This window comes from Bufo gargarizans, chromosome 4 (assembly GCF_014858855.1).
Source record: "Bufo gargarizans isolate SCDJY-AF-19 chromosome 4, ASM1485885v1, whole genome shotgun sequence".
Classification (NCBI taxonomy): Eukaryota; Metazoa; Chordata; class Amphibia; order Anura; family Bufonidae; genus Bufo; species Bufo gargarizans.
Window position 1 is genome coordinate 315,665,597 of NC_058083.1, and position 22,565 is coordinate 315,688,161.

Genomic DNA, 22,565 nt, shown 5'->3' on the forward strand with positions numbered 1-22,565 from the left:
GTACATATGGCAGTATTCGGGGGAATGTAAAATACGCTAAACTGTCCCTACATTCACCCTGAATAAGACCTCAGCCCAGGGACGGCCCCTGATGGTGGAGACTCCCTGTCCTCGTTCCTGGACTGACAGCCCTATGTATACCCTCCTCTCAAAAAACAAAAAATCAATACCCGGATCCCCTGTATGGACAACGGATATTTACTGGGTCACAGTGAATTGATACCTGTAGAGACCACAGCCCATCATAATAAAAAGACTGAAACAAACATATAGGTGCATAGAAGATGAATCCTACAACACCGTCATGAGAAACCTAAGGAAAACGTGGTGATGATACTACGCTCCCAGGTTAGTTCTCATTAATACCCCGACACGTTTCCCCTATTGCTAGGTTCATCAGGGGGTCAGAAAGCAGTCATGGATAAACCGTTATATAAAGATAGTCAAGATATACTTATGATGTATAGGAGGCATAGGACCGGACACACAGATGTTGACATGTGTATGGGACCAAGCGGGCCATTAGATAAATCCCACCTGTAGATGGAAGGTAGAGGGATATCAAAAAATGAGTGCTTGTTACTGCATTATTAATATTTCAACCCGCTTAGGGTCACTTACTCACAGTCCTGGACAGTCAAATTTGTAGGAAGCCCATTTAGATGAGGGCAATAGCTGTATCCAAGCGGCTGTAGAAACATACAGTATAAGATACTGTTTCATGCCCAAGTCCAACTCATTAAATCAAAACAGACCGGGGGGCAGAGCTAGCCGCGTCAGGGAATGGCTGCTTGACTCATGTGCTCTGGTCCACAGCGCACTTAATAGCCTTTTACAGCGTTCCCTTTACCCTAAACTATGGGGAAACCGACGAAAGACAAAGCCAGAGAGTCCCAGGGAACCCCTAAGCATAACAGGGGTCAGTCAGACATGGATAAATATCTGAAAAAGAAGATGTCATCGCCGGCATGCAGACCTAAGATGGCGCCGGACGCCGCTGCTGCACAAAGTTACACAGAAGACTCGGACGATGAAGGCTCCTGCGCTATGTTGGAAGCCCATTGTGAGCGCGACTTAATGCTGATTACTAGGACCTTTCTTAAAGAGTCCTTGGCCTTATCCTTTGAACCGGTTATGAAGGAACTGTCCGCCATTAAAGCTGACATCAAACAAACCGGCCAACGGGTTGCAGCTCTAGAGGAGACACAAATGGCGATTGCTAAACACAGTGGCGCCCTGCAGACCAACATAGAATAAATGCAAGACCAACTGAATTCCGCCTTCCTGCACTTCAAGGATCAAGAGAACAGGAGTCGGAGGAAGAATATTCGCATACGAGGTGTCCCAGAAGACATACCAACAGAGGCATACCACGGTCAGTAACATCTTTTCCTCTATCCTGGGCCAAGAAAGAGCTGCTGCGGTGATAGTAGAGAGAGCTCACAGAGGCCCCGCCATGAGACATTATTTGCGGACCACTTAACTATTTAGATACCGCCGCCATTTTAAGCGCAGCCAGGGAGAAGGGTGAAATACTCCTGGATAATACCAAGATACAGATCTTCCTAGATCTGGCTGCCAGCACACTAGCCAAACCACGAGCGCTAAAGCCGTTGACTGACCTGCTGAGAGCTAAAAAACACCCGCTAAGATGGCTCTTCCCATTTGGCCTATACACCTCTATAAACGGCAAGCAAGTCATCATTCGCCACCCGACTGACCTCAATAAAGTATGGAATATTTTGAAGATGGAACCTCTGGACATCCCTTCTTGGCTGCCGCTCGCTGGAGGAACAAAGATCCCACCATTACCATCAGAGACAGACTGGCAGATAGTCAGAAAATTCAAATCGCCTGCCGCCAAGAAGCGCCAAACTGAATTAAAGGACACCTGAAGATGAAGCCCAGCTCTAAAGATGTCTGTACCCTATGTAGTAGGAGTATGGTATGAGCTACAGTTGTCCACCCGAATTTATTGTTGGGGACATTTCATTTAATTTCTAAGCATTCATATATGTTTAATTTGATCATTCGGATCATCTCTGTCTTTGCCATCTCTTAATCTTATTTAGCTTAGTCTGATAAATGAGCAGCTATAAGGAGACACGTTCCAGATCTCCTAACCTGCTTTAACTTGCTGTCTGCTTATTAACATGTGTCCTTACATTAATAATACTTTCACACGTTAATGTACTTACACATGCTGTGTTTTCAATGTCGTAGTGGTATATATGTTCACAATTCCCCAGGCAATTCCTGTAATTGAGCCCTACTGAGTCACAATTGATGTGCTGGTACTGGCTGGGTAATTTAAGTGATAGATGTGATATGAACTTACACATACAGAGCTGTAGGATGCACCCCCCCCCACAACTTGGGTGTCTTAATGCGAGTAATACCTACTCTATATACCGCATCAACCTTAGTAACAAGTTTCTATCCTATAACTCTATCCTGTAGCTCTCCCCATAGGAGAGGTAACGTGTAGTTCATATATGTACCGTGCTGGGAATGTCTGAAGACGTGTTGGCTGGGGAAAACAATATGTTTGATATGTGTGGTGAAGCTAGAATTAAAGTTAACCTCAGTCAGCACATCTACAATTAGACTGTGCTGTGTGACCCCACACAGGCTTTGTGTGATACACAGTCTCTCCCTCCCCTCCCTTTACACCCCCCTCCCTTTTCCTCTTTACTTACTTTCTTACTTCTATAATTGAGTATCCTGTCTCTTTCCTCTCCATCCCTCCATTATTTACATTACCTAAACCACGCTCTTAAATATGGGGTGGTTGGGTACCTCACTGTTAGTGAAACACCCTACTAAACAGTATTGTTGGTCTGATGGACCGTCAGTTTAATTTTTTGATTGGTTATTATGTATTTAAGTTCTTTATTTGGGTCATATATATCTCTCTCCCTGATAAGTTGGGTAACAACTGCTTAGCATTTGCTCTACTGATAACATTATGGGTTCATTGAAGATAGTCTCCTTTAATGTTAAGGGGCTTAATATACCTCAAAAGAGGAGTCAAATTTTCCAGGTACTCAAAAAGGAGAAGGCAGATATTCTATTCCTGCAGGAAACCCACTTTAAACACAACCATGTCCCTAACCTGTTTACTAAAAGATATAAAAAATGGTACCATAGCACACACTCCTCTGCTTCTAGAGGGGCCTCAATAGGATTCGGAACTGATGTTCCTTTTAAAGAACAGGCTCACTATATAGATCCTAGTGGACGCTATATATTTCTTAAGGGAATGTTGCATGAAAATAAGGTCACACTTGTTAATGTATACTCTCCTAACACCAAACAGATACCGTGGCTTACCAAACTTTTACAGTCCTTACAAGATTTCAGGGAAGGTTTGTCCACCACGGACGCCAACTACGAAGATATCACCAAACTTAGAAGTCAACTGAGAGATCTCCTAAACATAAAATCTGCCAAAGCCCTTAGAGTAGCCAAGTTCAAACAATATCTTCATGGCAACAGATGTTCAAAACTCCTCACACAAATGATAAAGGGACAAAGAGAAAAGGCTTTCATACCTAGCATAAAAACTGATAAAGGGCTTACTGTTTCCAACACCCCATCCATAGCTAAAGAATTTGCCAATTTCTACTCGCAACTTTACAATTTAAAACAAGATGACCCTTCCCAAATAGCCGGAAAAATAGACTCATTCCTTAAGTCGGTTCATGTTCCGAAACTAACCGAAAATGATAGAAATATATTATTGGCACCAATAACATTAAATTAAGTAACAGAAACACTAGCAAGTGTTCCCCCCGGGAAATGCCCAGGCCCAGATGGACTCCTTGTTATATATTATAGGAAATTCCAGGAATCTCTCATCCCGCATTTTACAAATATGTGTATCTTTTTATTAAAAGGAGGCTCACTCCCCCCACAATCACTTATGGACCATATTTCAATTATCCCCAAAGAAGGGAAAGACCCCACCAAATGTAGTAGCTACAGGCCAATTTCCCTACTTAACGTAGATGTTAAGCTTTGGGCTAAGCTGTTGAGCCGTCGTGTCGCAGGGCTCCTCCCAAAATTAATAAATGAAGAACAAGTTGGCTTTGTCAAAGGCAGAGAAGGTAAGCATAATGTCAGCAGAGCTCTTCATGCTATTTACTATGCAAAAAAACATAACATCCCCCTAGTGCTTCTAGGAACGGATGCAGAAAAAGCCTTTGACAGAGTCAACTGGGCTTTTATGGAGGGTGCTCTGCGGCACTTTGGCTTTCCACCTATGCTTATAAATGCAATTTTCTCACTGTACCGTGGCCCTTCAGCCAGAGTCTTAGTTAATGGCGTGCTGTCTCCCCCGTTTAATAACTTGAATGGGACGAGACAGGGCTGCCCTATGTCCCGGTCCTTATTCATATTAACTCTAGAATTGCTTTTGCACAAGATCAGGTCTTCTGAGGTCATCAGAGGTCTACAAGTAAAGGGGAGGACCCACTCTTTGGCAGCATTTGCTGACGACTTGTTATTATTCATAACCAACCCCAAAGAAGCTATCCCAGAAATCCTGAAGATCTTAGCAGATTATGGTGATATTTCAAACTTTAAGGTTAACTATGATAAATCAGAGATATTGAATATCTCTGGCAACACGCAACATATGGAGGAGATTAAATCTCACACTTCATTCCAGTGGCCAAGGGAAGCTATCAAACACTTAGGCATTATGTTGCCAGCAAACCCCAAAAACCTTTTTAGGCTTAATTATGTACCACTTTTCTCTAAAATAAAATCTTTCTTGAACTTAGTTAGGCTCCCTTTCCTTTCCTGGATTGGCAGGAAAAATCTACTTACTACTTATGTATTACTCCAAATACTGTACACGTTAAGATGTCTCCCTGTCCCGCTTTCGAACAAGTTCCTTTCAGATCTCCGTAGCCTCTTTACCACATATCTCTGGCAAAACAAAAGATCACGGTTGGCTTATCCTCTTGTCATAAGAAAAAAAAAAAAAATGAAGGTTTATCACTACCAGATATCAAAAGCTACTTACACGCCATCCAGCTAGAAAGGTGGATAGACCTAGCTAGATTTAATAACACTGCTTTATACGCTGATTTAGAAAAGGCTCTGTTGGGAGAAGAAAATATACATCTTTTATAGGTTAAAGCCTCTACACTTAGCAAAAGTAAACCATATAGTGACATCACCCGCTGCATGCTACAATACTGTGGAAAAACTGGTGACTTAAACCTTTCGGCTAACCTACTGTCTCCTTTAGCCCCTCTTTCGGTACTACCAGCTTTTCTTAATCCGAGAATAGGTGGAACTCACAAAGCTTGAATTAGCCTTTCTAATATTAAAATTTCTGAACTAGGTAAAGCCACAGACATCTCTGAATTCCTTCAGAATACTTTAAGGTGTATCCCTAGGCACATAAGGTCAGACCTTGTTGACATGGACATCACTCTCACATGTAAAAAAATTAAGAAACTCTTTGCAACTCTTCCAGATCCAACCTGGATAGAAAATTATACCTTACTCCCCTCCCCCTGGCCCAAGATACTTTCTCAACTATATTCTAAATTAACTTTAGATATCTCTCATACCCGGCCCTACTTTCTTTGAATATGGGAAAGAGAACTTCGGATATCTTTGTCTGAAGAGGATGTTAACTTTATTCTTAGACACTTTTTCCAAATATGTTCGCCTACAGGAAAATTCATATAAGATTATTTCAAGATGGTATAGAACCCTTAGCTTTCTTTATGGCATTAGACTTGCACCCACTGATGAATGCTGGAGGTGTATGGCGGAATCAGGAACTATGTCCCACATTTGGTGGCTATGCGATAAAATCAAAGTGTTTTGGAAGAGTGTTGAAGATACGATCAATAAAATCTGTAAGAAGTCCTTATCCCTTACACCGGAACTGGTTTTGCTTTGGAAACCACAGAAGGATTTTAAGCTCAGAGCCAATTGCCTAATAACACACTTAATTGCAGCTGCAAAATGAATCATACCCACCAAATAGAGGGATGTAGAACCCCCTACCCTAAAGGAGTGGATAGATAGAGTCCACCAAATCTGTCTTATGGAAGAATTGGTGGGTTGGGATAGGGGATGCAGAAAAACCTTTCTATCAACATGGCAACCTTGGCTAGACTTTTATAAAAAGGAAACACAAACTTAAAAGTGTACCAAATTTACAATGACTCAGGTTCATGATATTTCTTTGTATACCTGTATGTTTATTTTTTAACTCTTTCTTACCTTTTTAATTCTACCTATGTACCTACACTAGCACCCATGATATGAAACTTGTCTAATTTTTGACTCACTATAAGATGGCCCATACTTGTCAAGCAATAATCACTTTTCCGCTAGCACACCCTTCCAGAGAAATATAGATATATTAACGCTTTTTAATTAGGAAGGTCTTAGTGGATATATATTGACCCTTGTTCCTGTTCCTGTTCTACTTTTTTTCATTTTAGATTCCTTACATCTATAATTCCATGGTGCATGTACCTTTTGGTAACCCCCCCAAGTGGTATCCATTATAAAAATGTGATTCCATTCAAAGGCCTCCTCAGGCTATATGCAATACCACCATAAATGTATTAGGTTTATGTGTATTGACCTGGATTTTCACATTCACAGGAATGGACTTTAAGTACGCATTACCTGAAATTGATACTTGTGCCTTAATATGAGATGCCGAAAATACTCTAATGGACTACCCTGTATAAAACTGACCAAAAGTATATGTATCAATGTTACGCTAAGTACCACTGTTACTTTTATTATGAAAATTCTTGAAAAATAAAGAATTTACAAAAAAAATAAAAAATAAAAACGGACCAACTGGTCCCAACTTACATTTCCCTGGTGTTCCGGTATCTTCCTATGCCTCCAGACAGACACACTACCCAAGCTATCTGCCTCCTTAAATATCATCTCCTCATCTGTTTCAAATCTGGCGCTTCCAGGACGCCAGGAGCACCACTTCCGGTTATCGGAGGTATCTGCTTTCATCACATCCGGTCCTTGTGTGACTTACTTCCACCCAATGGAACGCGGATGAACGTCACATCCGGTTCCAACGTCTCTCTGGTTCATGTTTGATTTTAACCAGCGATAGATCGCACCGCCCTCATCCCATGAACCGCAGGTCATGGTGATATCCGGTCCTGTGGAACGCATAGCTATATCCCCCTCAGATAAATGGTAAAAGAGGCATCCCAACAGTGTTGACAATAGGCTGAATAGAAGGAGATTACTCTAATGGTCAGATTAAGACAGCATATTTTTTTATTATTTATATATATATGTTGTTTTACCATCCCAATCATTACCGTCCACCACGCTGCAAACATATAGGTATATTGATTAGCACTATGTCACGGCTGGCGGTGGGGAAAACCCCCAGCCGTGCGGTGCCAGGAGAAGGTAGGGTTACCACTTGGCCGGGACCACAGAGTTAGGGAGCAGGTCACCTCCTATAGCGTCCCTAACGCTGACCCTGTCTCCTGTCTGTATGAGCCGACCTTGGTGGTAGGAGGGCTCATACGCCGGAACCTAAAAGTCCCTGCAGGCCCTCAAGTCGGCCCTGAACTAGGGGACAGAGTAAGACGACCTGCTCCTCCTAGACACGGAGGAGCAGGAGTCTCAACGGCCAAGCAACACAGGGGGATACAAAAACAGCTATGGCAGTGGCAGGCAAATGGAAACAACTCATCACTCACCTGCCACAGACAACACAACCAGGAACCCATGTGCGGGTGCTGTAAGTACAAGACAACCACGGACACAGCACACACCAGACATCACACAGGAACCCTGGACCATAGGCTGCAATAACACAATCCCATACACACCTAAATAACACCGTGAAACATAGAATTTACTGACAAAGGTTTTATGACCAGAAGGATGGTCCCCACTGGTAGATGGTGGAAACAGGAGGCTGCTCCAGCCAGCATGGCTGAGAGCAACCTACTGAACCAAGCCAGGAACTGAGGCTTTATAGGCCAAGTGGCCCCACCCACCGGTCAGACACACCCAGTGACTCACAGACACACTGGGAAGGGAATTAACCCTTCCAACACCACAGAAGGGAAGGGAAGACAGCAACTAAAAGGAACAGTGTCCACACACAACAAACACACTGTGCCCACCAATAAAAGGCACACCTAAAGGAGAGGTTGCCAGGTGCAACCGCATGCCTACCGCAGCAAGCTGCCTAACACCGCTCAGGCAGCGCTGCTGCCACATATCCAATGTTGCCAGCGGCAACCACACCTAGACCGCAGGCAACTGCATGCGGTCACAAGAAGTCACGACCATGACCAAAGGTCGTGACACACTATCAGACACAAGTGCATTAGTGCATTATGCCCACCCTTGCACGTATTTAGAAGAGGTTGCAGTATGCACAGTGGACAATAATAAAAAGATAGTGACCAAGTACTCCCTGCCTCATAGATTATATTATGTTCACGCATCAGCGCCACCTCCATTTTTTTATGGTAAAAAAGCCGCAGTGCTGTTAAAGGGGGGGGGGGGAGAAAGAGGGAGAAGAAGCCTACATATGTAAGGTGGCTGATCTTCTACTGGAAAAGCACAGATAATATTATGTTAGGCACATATCGAGGAGGATGAGATATATAAAGGGAAGATAGGTGTGCGCCATACCTAGATGAACAAGGTGATGTTACACACTATTTCACTTAAAGTGCATGTCCTTGATAGGGGACAGCACTACGCGTAAATTTGATAGAAGACGCTTAAAATTTTATTTTAGGATACAAAAAGTATCCAATCATTTCACCTGGACTTATATGTTTTTTATTACCGGGCAAGCTTATTCATATTCAGGGAGAGCAGACTGAGCACAATCTCCTCCACCATATTCATAAGAAGCATGAGAAAGTGAGTCTCTCATTGATCCCAAGGGGTGCCTGGGATTTAAAACGGTGGATCCAAACGCATTCTTTTTGAAGAATTTTACGATCCCAGTCCCCACCCCTTGGAGAGGGAGGGATAACCTCCAAAATAGAAAACCTCAGGCAGTTAGGATCACCGCCATGGACATCATTGATGTGTGATGCGACTGGGGTGATGTTTTTCTTGGCCACATTGTTCACATGCTCACATATCCGCCGTCTGACTTCTCTGATTGTTTTTCCTATGTAATCCATAGGACATGGACATTGACAAATATATATTACTCCTTTGCTCTTACAGTTAAAGAAATCCCTAATTTTATATATCTGACCAGTGACTGAGCATTTAATAGATTTTGCAGTAGAGATAAATGCGCATGCCTTACATGAGCCACATTTAAACATGCCACATGGCTTTCGATCAAGCCAGGTCCCGGCTCCACTAGGTGTTGTGTAGTGGCTATGGACAGCCGGTCTTTGAGGCTCCTCCCCCGTCTATATGTAACACTCGGTTGTGCAGTGAGCACATCCCTAAGATCAGGGTCCATATGCAAGATAGGCCAGTACCTTTTGAGGATTGAGACCACTTGGCTGTTTGCTGAGTCAAAAGTGGAAATGAGTCGTATTAATTGTTGTCCACTGTCCTAGGTTTAGGGATGAGAAGTTCAGTGCGTTTTTTGTCCAGGGCGTTCTGAAAGGTGCCCGCGAGGACCGTTTGGGGTAGCCCCTCTCTTCAAATCTCATCTGGAGCTTTTTGGCCTCACCCTGAAATGCCTCATTCTCGGAACAGTTTCTCCGAGCACGGAGGTATTGGCCCCTGGGTATGCCACGTTTAAGTGGTGTAGGATGGTGACTTTCCCAGTGTAGCAGCGAGTTGGTTGCGGTTTCCTTTCTGTACATGTTCGCAGAGAGTTTCTCCCCCTCTTTGGTTATCCGAACATCCAAGAAAGGGATAGTGCATGGATCAGACTCAAAGGTAAACCACAAACTGATGTCGTTGCTATTTAGGGCCAACACAAACTCTCGGAGTTCCTCTGACCCACCTTTCCATACCAAGAAAATATCGTCAATGTACCGTGTCCAGAATATGATCTTGTCGGACCACCAGGTAGCAGCATCTGGAAACACATACACATCCTCCCACCAGCCCAGGAAGAGATTGGCATATATGGGGGCACATTGAGCTGGTGGTAGAAATGACAAAGAGGAAAAAGTTGTGGGTCAGAGTAAACTTGAGAAGTCTGAGGGTAAAGGCGTTATGGGTTCTGCAGTGAATGTCCCTCGTTTTAAAAAAATACTCGACAGCAAACAGACCTTTATCATGCGGGATTGAGCTGTAGAGGGATTCGACATCCACACTTGCCAATATACACCCAGGGTCAACATTGATCGTCTCTATCTTACTGAGGAAGTCCATTGTGTCCCTTGTGTAAGATGGTAGGGCCACAATGAACTCCCTCAGCACACAGGGTGTAGGTCATCTCAACTATGGAGTATGATTTTCTCTTTCCGGCTCATCCTGCCATTGCCACCTTTTATGGGTTACCCAAGGTCCACAAGGGCATTACATGCCCAATCGTATCTGGGGTTAACTCATTGACCCAGAATTGCGGTGTCTATATTAACCGTGTGCTGAGGGAGTTCATTGTGGCCCTACCATCTTACACAAGGGACACAATGGACTTCCTCAGTAAGATAGAGGCATATTTAACAGTTGGTGGTGCTCAAGGCGTATCGCAAGCTCATTTGGAGTTAGCCCATCAACATGTTCTTTGGGGACAGTGTGTTCAGGGAGGTGGAAGACTATTGCAAGTCTTGCCCAACCTGCCAGATAACCAGCCCCCAGCCACATTTTCGTAGTCCTCTGGTCCCTCTCCCGAATAATGAGGTTCCATTCGAGAGGATCATTATGGATCTCATAGGCCCAGTACCGAAGTCGGCTAGAGGGCACCAACACATGTTGGTAGTCCTGGACTATGCCACTCGGTACCCAGAGGTGGTATCGCTGCGACATACCTCGACCAAACTCATAGTCAAAGAGTTAGTGGAGATTGTTTTCTCGAGTGGGCCTACTGAGAGAGAGTCTGACCGACCAGGGACCAAAGAGGCCTGGGAACAACAATCCACACCGGATAAAAGTGTGATTGAGTATGTCACTCGGCTGAAGGAGCAGATGGAGACAGTATTGCTGCTGGTTAAGGAACATATGGAGGCAGCCCAGCGAGCCCAGAGTAGGGTCTATAATCTCCAGGCTTGGGTTCGGAATTTTAACCCGGGAGATTGGATTCTGGTGCCGACGGTGGACAGTAAGTTCCTGACTAGGTGGCAGGGTCCCTACGAAGTGCTCCAAAAAGTTGGGGAGGTAACCTACAAGGTACTCCAGCCCGGGTGGAAAAAGCCGGAACAGGTGTATCATGTAAACTTACTGAAACCGTGGAAAGATAGGGAGACCAGTATGGACAACTGCCCCGGGCCGGGTTTTCTGGGGGTAGAGTTTCCAGTCCCACGGCCTGATACGAGGGAAGCAGTTGCCACAGTAAAGATCGCTGACAACCTTTCCTCTAAACAGACTCAGAAGGCCAGGGAGTTCATCAGCAAGAACACGGATGTGTTTTCGGACCTCCCTGGATGCACTTCTATCATCCGACATGACATTGTCACTGAGTCTCAGGCCAGAATCCGGTTGAAACCATACCGGGTACCTGAGTCGCGGCGACAAGCCATCTAAGAAGAAGTGCAGCTGATGTTACAGCTGGATGTCATCGAGGAGTCAAAAAGTGAATGGGCCAGTCCGATAGTCTTAATACCCAAGCCGGGCGAGATGTTAAGATTCTGTAACAACTTCCCCAAACTTAATGAGGTTTCCAAGTTTAAAGCATATCCCATGCCTCGAGTGGATGAGCTTATTGAGAAGTTAGGCCAAGCCGGTTATTTTTCTGTTTTGACGGAGGCTGCCAAGGAGAAAACGGCTTTCATCACACCAGAAGGGCTGTATCAGTACAAGGTATTACCCTTTGGTCTACATGGCGCTCCCGCCACGTTTCAAAGGCTAATGGACATTGTACTCCGTCCACATCATCGGTACGCTTCGGCGTACCTGGATGATATCGTTATCCACAGTACCGACTGGTAAAGTCACCTACCTAAAGTACAGGCTGTAGTGGACTTTCTTAGGGAGGCTTGCTTAACCTCTAATACAAAAAAGTGCGCTATAGGGTTAGAAGAGACCAAGTACCTAGGGTATGTAATTGGGCGCGGAGTTATCAAACCTCAGGTGAACAAAATTGAGGCAATTCAGAATTGGCCATGACCTGTCACTACTCGAAAAGTAAAGTTGTTCCTGGGAATGGTGGGATATTATATGAGGTTTGTCTCCCACTTTGCCACAATGGCCGCACCATTGACAGGCCTTTTGAAGGGATGCAAGTCAGTGACAGTCCACTAGAAGGAGCAGGCGGAAAAAGCTTTCTCCGCTTTGAAGTCGGCCCTGTGTGGATCCCCGGTATTAGTGACACCCGACTTCAAAAGGGAGTTTATAGTACAGACCGATGTCTCTGAGGTGGGTCTCGGTGCTGTACTGTCTTAGGAGGTCAATTCGGAGGAGCATCCCGTTGTCTTCCTCAGCCAGAAGCTTACCCCAGCCAAGACCAGGTACAGTATAGTGGAGAGAGAGTGCCTGGCTATCAAGTGGGCACTCGAGTTTCTCCACAATTATTTGTTGTGGAGAAAGTTTCGTCTGGTGACCGACCATTCCACAGGCCAGGCCAAGGACAGAAATGCCCGGGTCACTCAGTGGTTTATGTCTTTGCAAAATTTCTAATTTTCGGTGGAACACAGGGCAGGCCGGTTACTAGGAAACGCGGGTGCCCTGTCCTGGGTACACTGTTTAATGTGTGTCCACCCCCTCATGGTTGAACAAAGAGGGGAGGTATGTAGGAAGGAACAAGGTCCATCATTGATGGTTGGTACATGTCACTGAGGTTCCTGGCCTCGGTGAGGTAAAAGCCGTTTTTTCCCCCTGAAGTGTCATTATTGCAGATTGCAGTCTGACACGTCAGCTGTCCAGTATGGCTGTAAAGCTGATCCAGGACGGCTCTTACTGGGAGTAGCCAAAGTGCTGGTTGAGTGGCTACTCCTTACGTTCCAGGCCGGGTCTTGGCAGGCTTATAAAAGCAGTCAGCGCTATCAGGTGGGGTGGATTTTCCTCCATCTGACAGTGAAGCTGCGGAGTCCTCTAGGCTAAAGACTGCAAACAGGCAGTCAGCCTGGAAGCCTGCTAGTGAACTATTCTGTGGCTGAGCATTCAGCTAGGTGTGAGTGAACCGACACCTAGAATTCCAGGTGAACATTGTTTTCTTTTTGCTGTGTGTGAACAAGCATCAAGACTGTTTTGTTTTTGCTGAGTGTGAATAAAACACTGAAGTTTGATTTACAACCTGGTTCCTTGCCTCTATAATGCGTCCGCTAATCTGTCTACCAGAGCAAATCACCACAACACACACAAATGTGTGAAAGAGTGGGAACTTTGAAATTACGTATTGGTTTCATATTTTGCAATAATATACACTTTTAATTGTGCCAAATATCCACATACACAGTATCTATATCTCTTTCCATGGAGGGCTGCAGGCAATCACTCAACCACAATTTTAAAAAACACTCTTCCAGTCTGATCTCCAAATCAGTTTTAGTTATGACACTGAAAATGATTAGCATAAAGGAGAAAAAGGCAGTCAACTCTCACCGATGCTCCATTCTAGGGCAGAGGGTCTTGTCCCCTCTGCTTTCGTTCCATTGTGAACCAGGAGTGTGATGTCTAGTGATAGACGAACATCTGTCGGGACGGTTCACGAACGCGATCAAATGTTCGCGAATCACAAGTTCGCGGCGGGTCCCATTCATTTTAATGGCAGGCGAACTGCAATATAATTTTCGTGTACGCTGATGCGCACACTAGTTCTAATAATTTTTTTCCAATAAGGTTTGTCACTGTGTAGCAGTGGGAACGCAGCAAAACCGCAAACAAATGCTGCTGTACCCAAATGCACTATATAGAAATATATTATTGGTATACTGTATAACACCCCGCTTCTATCAGTTTTTTTCGGGGGGCGACTGGTATATCACACCAGTTATAATTATTTTTTCTAATTGCCTTTGTCCCTCTGTGTAGCTGCAGTATCGCAGCAGAACCACACACAACTGCTGCACAATACAAATCCACTATAATATGCTTTCTATGTTAGAAAGTATATTATAAGTGTATTATACCCCTGAGTATGTCACACCTATCAATAGTACACCTATACCAGTCCTTAAAAGGAATTTTGTCCCTAACAGTCTGTCCCTGCTCCACACAGCAACCTTTCCCTTCACTGACAAATAACTGAATGTAAAATGGCGGCCAGATCGGGTCTATTTATAATCTAGGTAGTACGTCCATGTGCTGAAACTTTTCAATTGGCTCTCCTGTATCACCTGATGGATGTGGAGACAAAAAAGACAGGCACTCACTTTATCTTCTGCTGATTCAATCTCTTTATTCGTCACATATAAGGTATTCTGTGACGCGCGTTTCGCCTCCAATACGAGCCTTTCTCAAACAGATACAAGTATAGTATACAAAAATGAAACAATGTACACGGTTTAAATAGACCGCCTAAGTGGAAATGACATCAGGTAGCCATGGTAATCAATCAAACAAACAAAGTGAAACAAAAACAGAAACACGGGAGAAGCAACCCAACTGCAGCAGCATCAATCAAAATGGTAGTAATTGAAGATCATGCGAAATTCTTTAAATGATCATGGCGACTTCTAATTCAGATGATGCGGTTGAGGGTTCCTCACGTTTTCTGAAAAAATACATAAAAAGACAAATTAATAAAAAGTTTTACTATACATATAAGATGGAGCTTGGAACATTACAGGAAGCTATTCAAATCATACTCCCGGTTTAAGCCCATGGGTTCCAATGTCTGTAGTGTGTGAATACAATAGGATTCACGTTTTTTTTAACATCTTAATCCGATTCCCCCCTCTGCGAGGTTGTGCCACATGATCAATAATTTGAAAGCGCAATTGCGCAATGTTATGTTTACAGCGATCAAAGTGGTAAGGAACCGGTAAAAGCAAGTTATTTTTCCTTATAGTGGACTTATGTTTAGAGAAGCGATCTTTCATTCGCATAGATGTTTCGCCTATGTATAGGAGTCCACAAGGGGACTTTAATAAGTATATGATATAACTGCTGTTACATGTAAACAGACCCCTAACTGGGAATCGCTTGCCTGTGTGAGGGTGTGTAAAATATTCCCCTTTAATTACACTTGAACAATGTATACACCCCAGGCAAGGAAACGTGCCCTTTCTAGGAGTGGATAGAGTCTGTTGACGCTTCTCAGTCTGAACACTGCCCACACTTACCACCACTTACCACCATGTCGCAAATATTTTTATTTCGTTTATAGCATATTAAAGGAGGGCTCTTAAATTCCTGAATAGAGGGGTATGCTCGGGACAAAATGTTCCAATGTCTAGAAAAAATATACCAACATTTATTAACCCATGGGTGAAATTTTGTAATGACTGGAACACGCGGCCCCCTTGACTCCTGTTTAGGGGTCAAAGAGGTAACCTTACTCCTCTCATTACCTAGCAGTGCAGTGGGATAACCTCTATTCTCAAATCTCATAAGCATTTCATCAAGGCGTTTCTCTTTCATATCGGCATCGGATACAATCCTACGCACCATCTGGAACTGGGAATGGGGTAACGCTTTTTTTTACTGTAGGGGGATGATAGCTAGAAAAATGAAGAAGAGAATTTCTATCGGTGTTTTTGATATACAAATCAGTCACAATCGACCCATTCTCGCCCTTAATAACCAGGGTGTCCAGAAAATCTGATTTCATGATCGTTATAGTGCAGAGTAAACTGAAGCTCGGACCAAACCGAGTTCAGGTAATCCGCAAAGTCACGAAGGGATCGAATGCCGCCCCGCCACACGCAAAACACGTCATTGACGAATCTTCGGCAAAAAATGCAGTGAATTTTGAACAGATCATTACTGTAGATATATTTATCTTCAAACCATGACATGTATGAATTTGCGTATGGTGGTGCGGCATTGGAGCCCATCGCGGTCCCACAGCACTGCTGGTAATAGGTGTCCTGAAACAAAAAGTAGTTTTCATTTAAAATTATCTCAAGCAGTTTCAGAAAAAATTGTTTAGCACCTTCAGTATGAGAGGAGAAGGATAAAAGCCACTCAACTGCCCGTATACCCTTCCAATGGACAATCGAGGTATACAATGAACATACATCAAAAGTTACTAATAAATCATCATCCTGTAACGCCAGGGTCCCAACCTCACGCAAAAATTGATTAGTATCGAGTAAAAGACGGCATGTTCTTTGTAAGAGGCGTCATTACTTTTTCAAGTAAAATCGCTGGTGGGCGTTAAACCGGGAGTATGATTTGAATAGCTTCCTGTAATGTTCCAAGCTCCATTTTATATGTATAGTAAAACTTTTTTTTTCATTTGTCTTTTTATATATTTTTCCAGAAAACGTGAGGAACCCCCAACCGCATCATCTGAATTAGAAGTCGCCATGATCATTTAAAGAATTTCGCATGATCTTCAATTACTACCATTTTGATTGATGCTGCTGCAGTTGGATTGCTTCTCACGTGTTTCTGTTTTTGTTTCACTTTGTTTGTTTGATTGATTACCATGGCTACCTGATGTCATTTCCACTTAGGCGGTCTATTTAAACCATGTACATTGTTTCATTTTTGTATACTAGACTTGTATCTCTTTGAGAAAGGCTCGTATTGGAGCCGAAACGCGCGTCACAGAATTCCTTATATGTGACGAATAAAGAGATTGAATCAGCAGAAGATAAAGTGAGTGCCGGTCTTTTTTGTCTATACTAGCGGGATCATTGTCTCGGACCTGTGCACCACGCCTCTTGAACGGAGTGCCGGCTGACCATCTCTCCTAAGGTGAGATCTGTAAAGATGCCCCAGTCCAGGTCCAGCAGAAATCAACTGTAGTCCCCCTGGGCTACTCCATCTCTTGCTCTGTTTAACCAGTAACTGTGAAGGTGCCTGACACAAACCACACAGACAAAACACAACCACAGAAGAGAAAACTCAAACTTTCCAGATTATACGAACTCAGGATTTTACATCAACTGAAGTTGCTACTACGTACATAACCTCAATAGAGGAACAGATTACCACAGCACAGTGGAGCAGCAAGAGGGAGATAAGGTAACCAAATTCTCTCACCTGGTCTGTGAGGCTGCAGTCCTCGTCCTCAAGCGTGGTCCACCGTGCCCTAGGAACCCCAAACTTCGGCTAGCGACATTACTTCTGAGCCCCACGGTGGGTGCCAATTGTGGAAGATGCCCTCAATCGGGGGTGATTATGTTTGCTCTACTGCTCCAAATTAATAGTAACTCAAGGTTATACATGCACAGAAGAAAATAACTGTGACACACACACTCGGGCCAAAGCAAATTCTCATTTATTGCAGAAAGTACAGCAGTTTACAAAGTCATCAGAGGGGCATTCCCCCTGAAGCATGTGGCATTGTTACATTGGCGAAAATATGAAAAAAGACATAACACTTGGCATCTGCGCATTGTGCATTGTTTTACTAACTGTGGTATGCAAACTATGTAAGTATCTAACTACAGGCGCCCTCTTGAAATGGAGTCTTCTCTAACAGCAGAAAAGCGTACAGTGCTGCCCATAATTATTCATACCCCTGGCAAATTTTTACTTACTTTTATTCAACCAGCAAGTAATTTTTTGACGGAAAATGACATAGGTGTCTCCAAAAATATAATAAGACACTGCACACTGCTGGGTTCCACTTCTCCAGATAAGGCACACAAAAGCTTGCTTGGCCTTTGCAAAAGCTCATCTGGACAAAGAAGAAGACTTCTGGTCTTCTGTGTTATGGTCAGATGAAACAAAAATTGAATTGTTTGGTCACAATGATGTTTCCTTTATTTGGCGTAAAAAAGGAGAAGCCTTCAACCCAAAGAACACCATCCCCACTGTCAAACATGGTGGTGGGAACCTAATGCTTTGGGGATGTTTTTCAGCCAATGGACCATGGAACCTAATCACAGTAAAAGGCACCATGAAAAAAGAGCAATACATGAGGATTCTCAACGACAACATCAGGCAATCTGCAGAGAAACTTGGCCTTGGGCACCAGTGGACATTTCAGCATGACAATGACCCAAAACACATAGCAAAAGTGGTGAAGAAATGGCTAGCAGACAACAACATTAACGTTTTGGAGTGGCCCAGCCAGAGTCCAGACTTGAATCCAATTGAGAATCTGTGGAGGGAGCTAAAGATCAGGTGGCAAGGAGACCCTCCAACCTGAAAATTTTGGAGCTCATTTCTAAAGATGAATGGGCAAAAATTCCTGTGGAGACATGCAAAAAGTTGGTCTGCAATTATAGGATGTGTTTGATTGCTGTAATAGCCAATAAAAGCTTTTCTATTGATTATTGAGAAGGGTATGAATAATTTTGGACTGGACACTTTTTGCTCAATTGTAAATAAAAGCTGAGAAATGTTTTTCCACAATAATGGCTCTTGTCCATCGTCTTATTATCTTTTGGGAGACACCTATGTCATTTCCCGTCAAAAAATTACTTGCTGGTTGAATAAAAGTAACTTTAAGTCAAAATTTGCCTGGGGTATGAAGAATTATGGGCAGCGCTGTATATGACGTAGCAAGGAGGTGTGTCATCTTCGGTAGAATGAAACCTTTGTGCTTTGGAGAGGATAAAGGTGTTGCCTGAGAGCTGGAGTATATGGGAGCTTTCTTAGCTGATTCAAAGAATAGAGTCCACATCTCTATCAGGGGTCTGATCTGAAAGGAAGGGGGTAATTTTTTGTACTGGCGCACAATATTAAGGGGTGTTTACTGACTTTGTGGTACCAGTATTTTCAGGGGGATTGTTTCTGCAGGATAGTATTGGGGGGCACAGCGTACAAAGTATTGGGGATGGCAGGATGGGGTGTTGAGAAGGTGAGGAGGATGGAAAATTAGGAAAGTAAGATGTCTGTTTGTTAAACTCTGCAGAGACGAGACGCGTCTGAAAGAAGTCACCAAGGCGCTCTGGTCTGACAGAAGAAGAAGAGGAAAGAGAATATCCCTGTATGTTCTCTAGCGCTGTATGTAATGTTTTCCAAGTATGTATTTAAAGGGATTGCCCGCTTTTTGTTTTCGTATGAGCGCTGCCTTCTCTGCTCTGTTTACCTGCTTATCACAGCAAATGCTGCGGCGAGCAGGTGAACAGAGCAGAGAAAGCAGCTCTCGTATGAGCACTGCCCTCTCTTCAAACCCAATCGGACCCCCGCCGATTTGATATTGATGACCTATCCTGAGGATAGGTCATCAGTAGTAGAAAGAGGACAACCCCTTTAATGGTAGGACTAGAGGGAAGGGGTTAGGTTGAGAATTAGGCATGTGGGGGCATTAAAATTTTTGCCTCGGGCAGCAGAAAAGCTAGGTGCACCAGCGCTGAGGGAGGGAGGGCCAAAGCTGAACTCTTGCACCGGGCCCATGAGCCATTAGCTATGCCCCTGTATATAAGTGTGTGAAGTAAAAAAAATCCAAAAAGGGAAGTAGTTATTTTTGCGTGTGTAACTAGTGGAGCAGATATAACCTGAATCTTAAGGGTTTTTTACTATTTAATGAGTGTAGATGAAAAAGAAAAATGGGAGTTGCAGAGTTTGAGCTGCCTGAGTATATTTGCCCGTGTCAGCTACACAGAGAGAACTTTTCATGCACCATAAATAATTAACATTTTTCAGCACTCAGATTATCCATGCCCCAATAACTTTATCTACCGAATGATACTGCTTTCTGCATGTTTCTAATCGTAAGCTCAACATTTTCTACAGAAGTAAATTACAGGATATTGCTGCCATCTTTTGAGTTCTCTTATAAAGATATATGTCAAGAGTCCCCCTTAAATGCAGTCATTTTTCTCACTGGCATAAATACCAGGGTAGCACACATAGCAGCTCAAGTAAACTGTATGTAACATGGAATAGCCAATTGCATGTGTTGCTATTCTACATTTTACTTCCATTCCCATGGTTATCCTGTGGGCAGGGTGACATTATTGTATGCATTTCACCGGCATTGCTATTTGTATAATGCGTATGTTGTATCATCACTGATTAGATTACCTCTGTAATTACATCATTGTGTTTATTATCACTGTGTTCATTGTCTCAGTACTGTGACATCATTGTTTTCATTATCTTTGCACTGTGATATTACTGGGTGCCGTTCCCCTTTATTATGGCATCACTGTCTTCATGATCTGTGTACTGTGCCATCACTGTAAGTCATCTCAGTACTGTGACATCACTGTGCTTATTATCCCTATACTGTGACATTACTGTTAGTATCAGTACTGTGACATCACTGTTTTCGTCATCTCAGTACTGGGACATCACTATGTTTATTGTCTCAGAACTGTGGCATAACTATGGTCAGTATCACTGTACGGTTACATTACTGTGGTCATTATCCCTATACTGTGACATCACTATGTTCATTATCTCAATACTGTGATATCATTGTTTATTGTCTCAGTACTGTGACATCACTATGGTTATTTTCCCTGTACTGTGACATCACTATGTTTGTCATCTCAGTACTGTGACATCACTGTGGTTATTATCCATGTACTGAGACATCACTGTGGTCATTACCCATGTACTGTGACATCACCATGCTCATTATCTGTGTACTGTGATTTTGCTGTTTATTATCACTATACTGTGACATCACTGTCTACTTTACCTCTTGTAACAAGTGGGGACTCACGTAGCTCTCTGACATAGCCAACTTCTGGGTAAGACAGTTGGCTTACATCAAAAAGCCACTCAGAAACATTAATTATGTGTGCAAACTGGTTACAAACAGCTTTATTAGTCATCAACCCCCAACAAACATGGTTACATGGCAGATAAATCACATGGTATACAATAAATAAAACCCTCTATCGTCTGACCACTAACATCACAGTAGTTTGGCCACTGCCTTGATATGCGCGCGGGAGCACTGCCACTGCCCTAGGCGCCCCGGCGCTTTTGTCTCCATGTCCCTGAAGAACCACTGCTCCTAGTGGTGAAACGCGTCGGACAGTTTAGAGGGAATTTAGTTGTCAGGGTGAAACAGTGATAGATCCGAGGTTCCAGCGGTTGTGGGTCGCCCGGAATACAGCCAGATAGGGTTCTCCCCACTCATCACGACTAGTATTTGTAGGGACAAAACTCAAGCACAATAGCCCATTTGAATATTTGTTTCAAAAGCGACCCCGTCTAAAAACTGCTGCTAAAGAAAAGAAAAAATCGGTATTGCTTTTGTCACGCCTGACACTCCCCCAAGAAAGCAGTATAACACAAACATTGTTTCAATATAAGTGTCTTTATAGTCTAAATATCGACAAAATAAAAGTTATGTTTTAAAATAACTATAATATAGGTACACTCAGCGCAATAATTATAAATAGTTTGTCTCTCACTACCATAGTGTTGAACTACCACCTGGTAAGAGTTCATGCAATATATATGGTCCTGGCTTCTAAACTCCTTGGCACAGGCTACTTCTTAGAGCTCATGCACACAAATGTATTTTTTTTCTGTCTCTACTCAGTTTTTTTTTTTTTTGCAGCTTATATGCGGAACCATTCACTTCAAGGGGCCACAAAAACGGAAATAACTGCATTCCGTGTCCGTTCCGAAAAAAGACATAAAGAAGAATAAAACATGTCCTATTAAATAGGACTGTTCTGTTAGGGGCTGGCTGTTCCATTCTGCAAACACTGCCGGTATCCGTGTTTTAAGGATCCACAATTTGCAGACCGCAAAACATCCAATGGTCGTGTGCATGATCCCTTACTCAGACTAGGAGCGTTCAGTCCATATTTTAACAAGCTCTTCAGCTGGCTTCTGAGTAAGCCTCAGTTGTCTGAGGAGCAAAGAGAGAGATCCATCTTTGGCTGCTTTCACACAAGCATATCTGCAATGTGTATACGGCAAGTATTTTGCATACCAGAATCTGCTAATAATGTTAATAATTGGGCTATTTACATGTATAATTTTCTTCAGTATTTAAAATCTGCAGCATGCCCTAGTTTTGTGCATATTTGCTTCCAAATATGCTCATTATAGTCTGTTAGCCCAGCTGCCCCTACACAGGCGCCGGGCTCCTGCTGCCGTGTGCCATGCTGACAAGCGCGGGCAGCAGATAGCCTAACTGTTGTATCTGCGCTCCATGCCAGAGTGTGACTCTTCAGTGTGGGAGGGAAACACCACAATGAGCATAGGAGGGAAGGGTGGAACAGGGAATCAGGCCTGAGAACTAGGGAAGGAAAATGGACATCTAACTAAAATCCTGACTGACTACCAGTATGAACAGACCCTAAAGGTAGGTGAGTTCATATGCAGAAATACCTAGAGTCCTATCAAGCCCTATAGGACCCTGGTACTCATGGCAGGTGCAGTGACCAGGAACGGGTACGCTGATGCAGTGTCCCACTACTTGATCGTGGGCACCGCAAACGTGTTTTAATAATGTTATT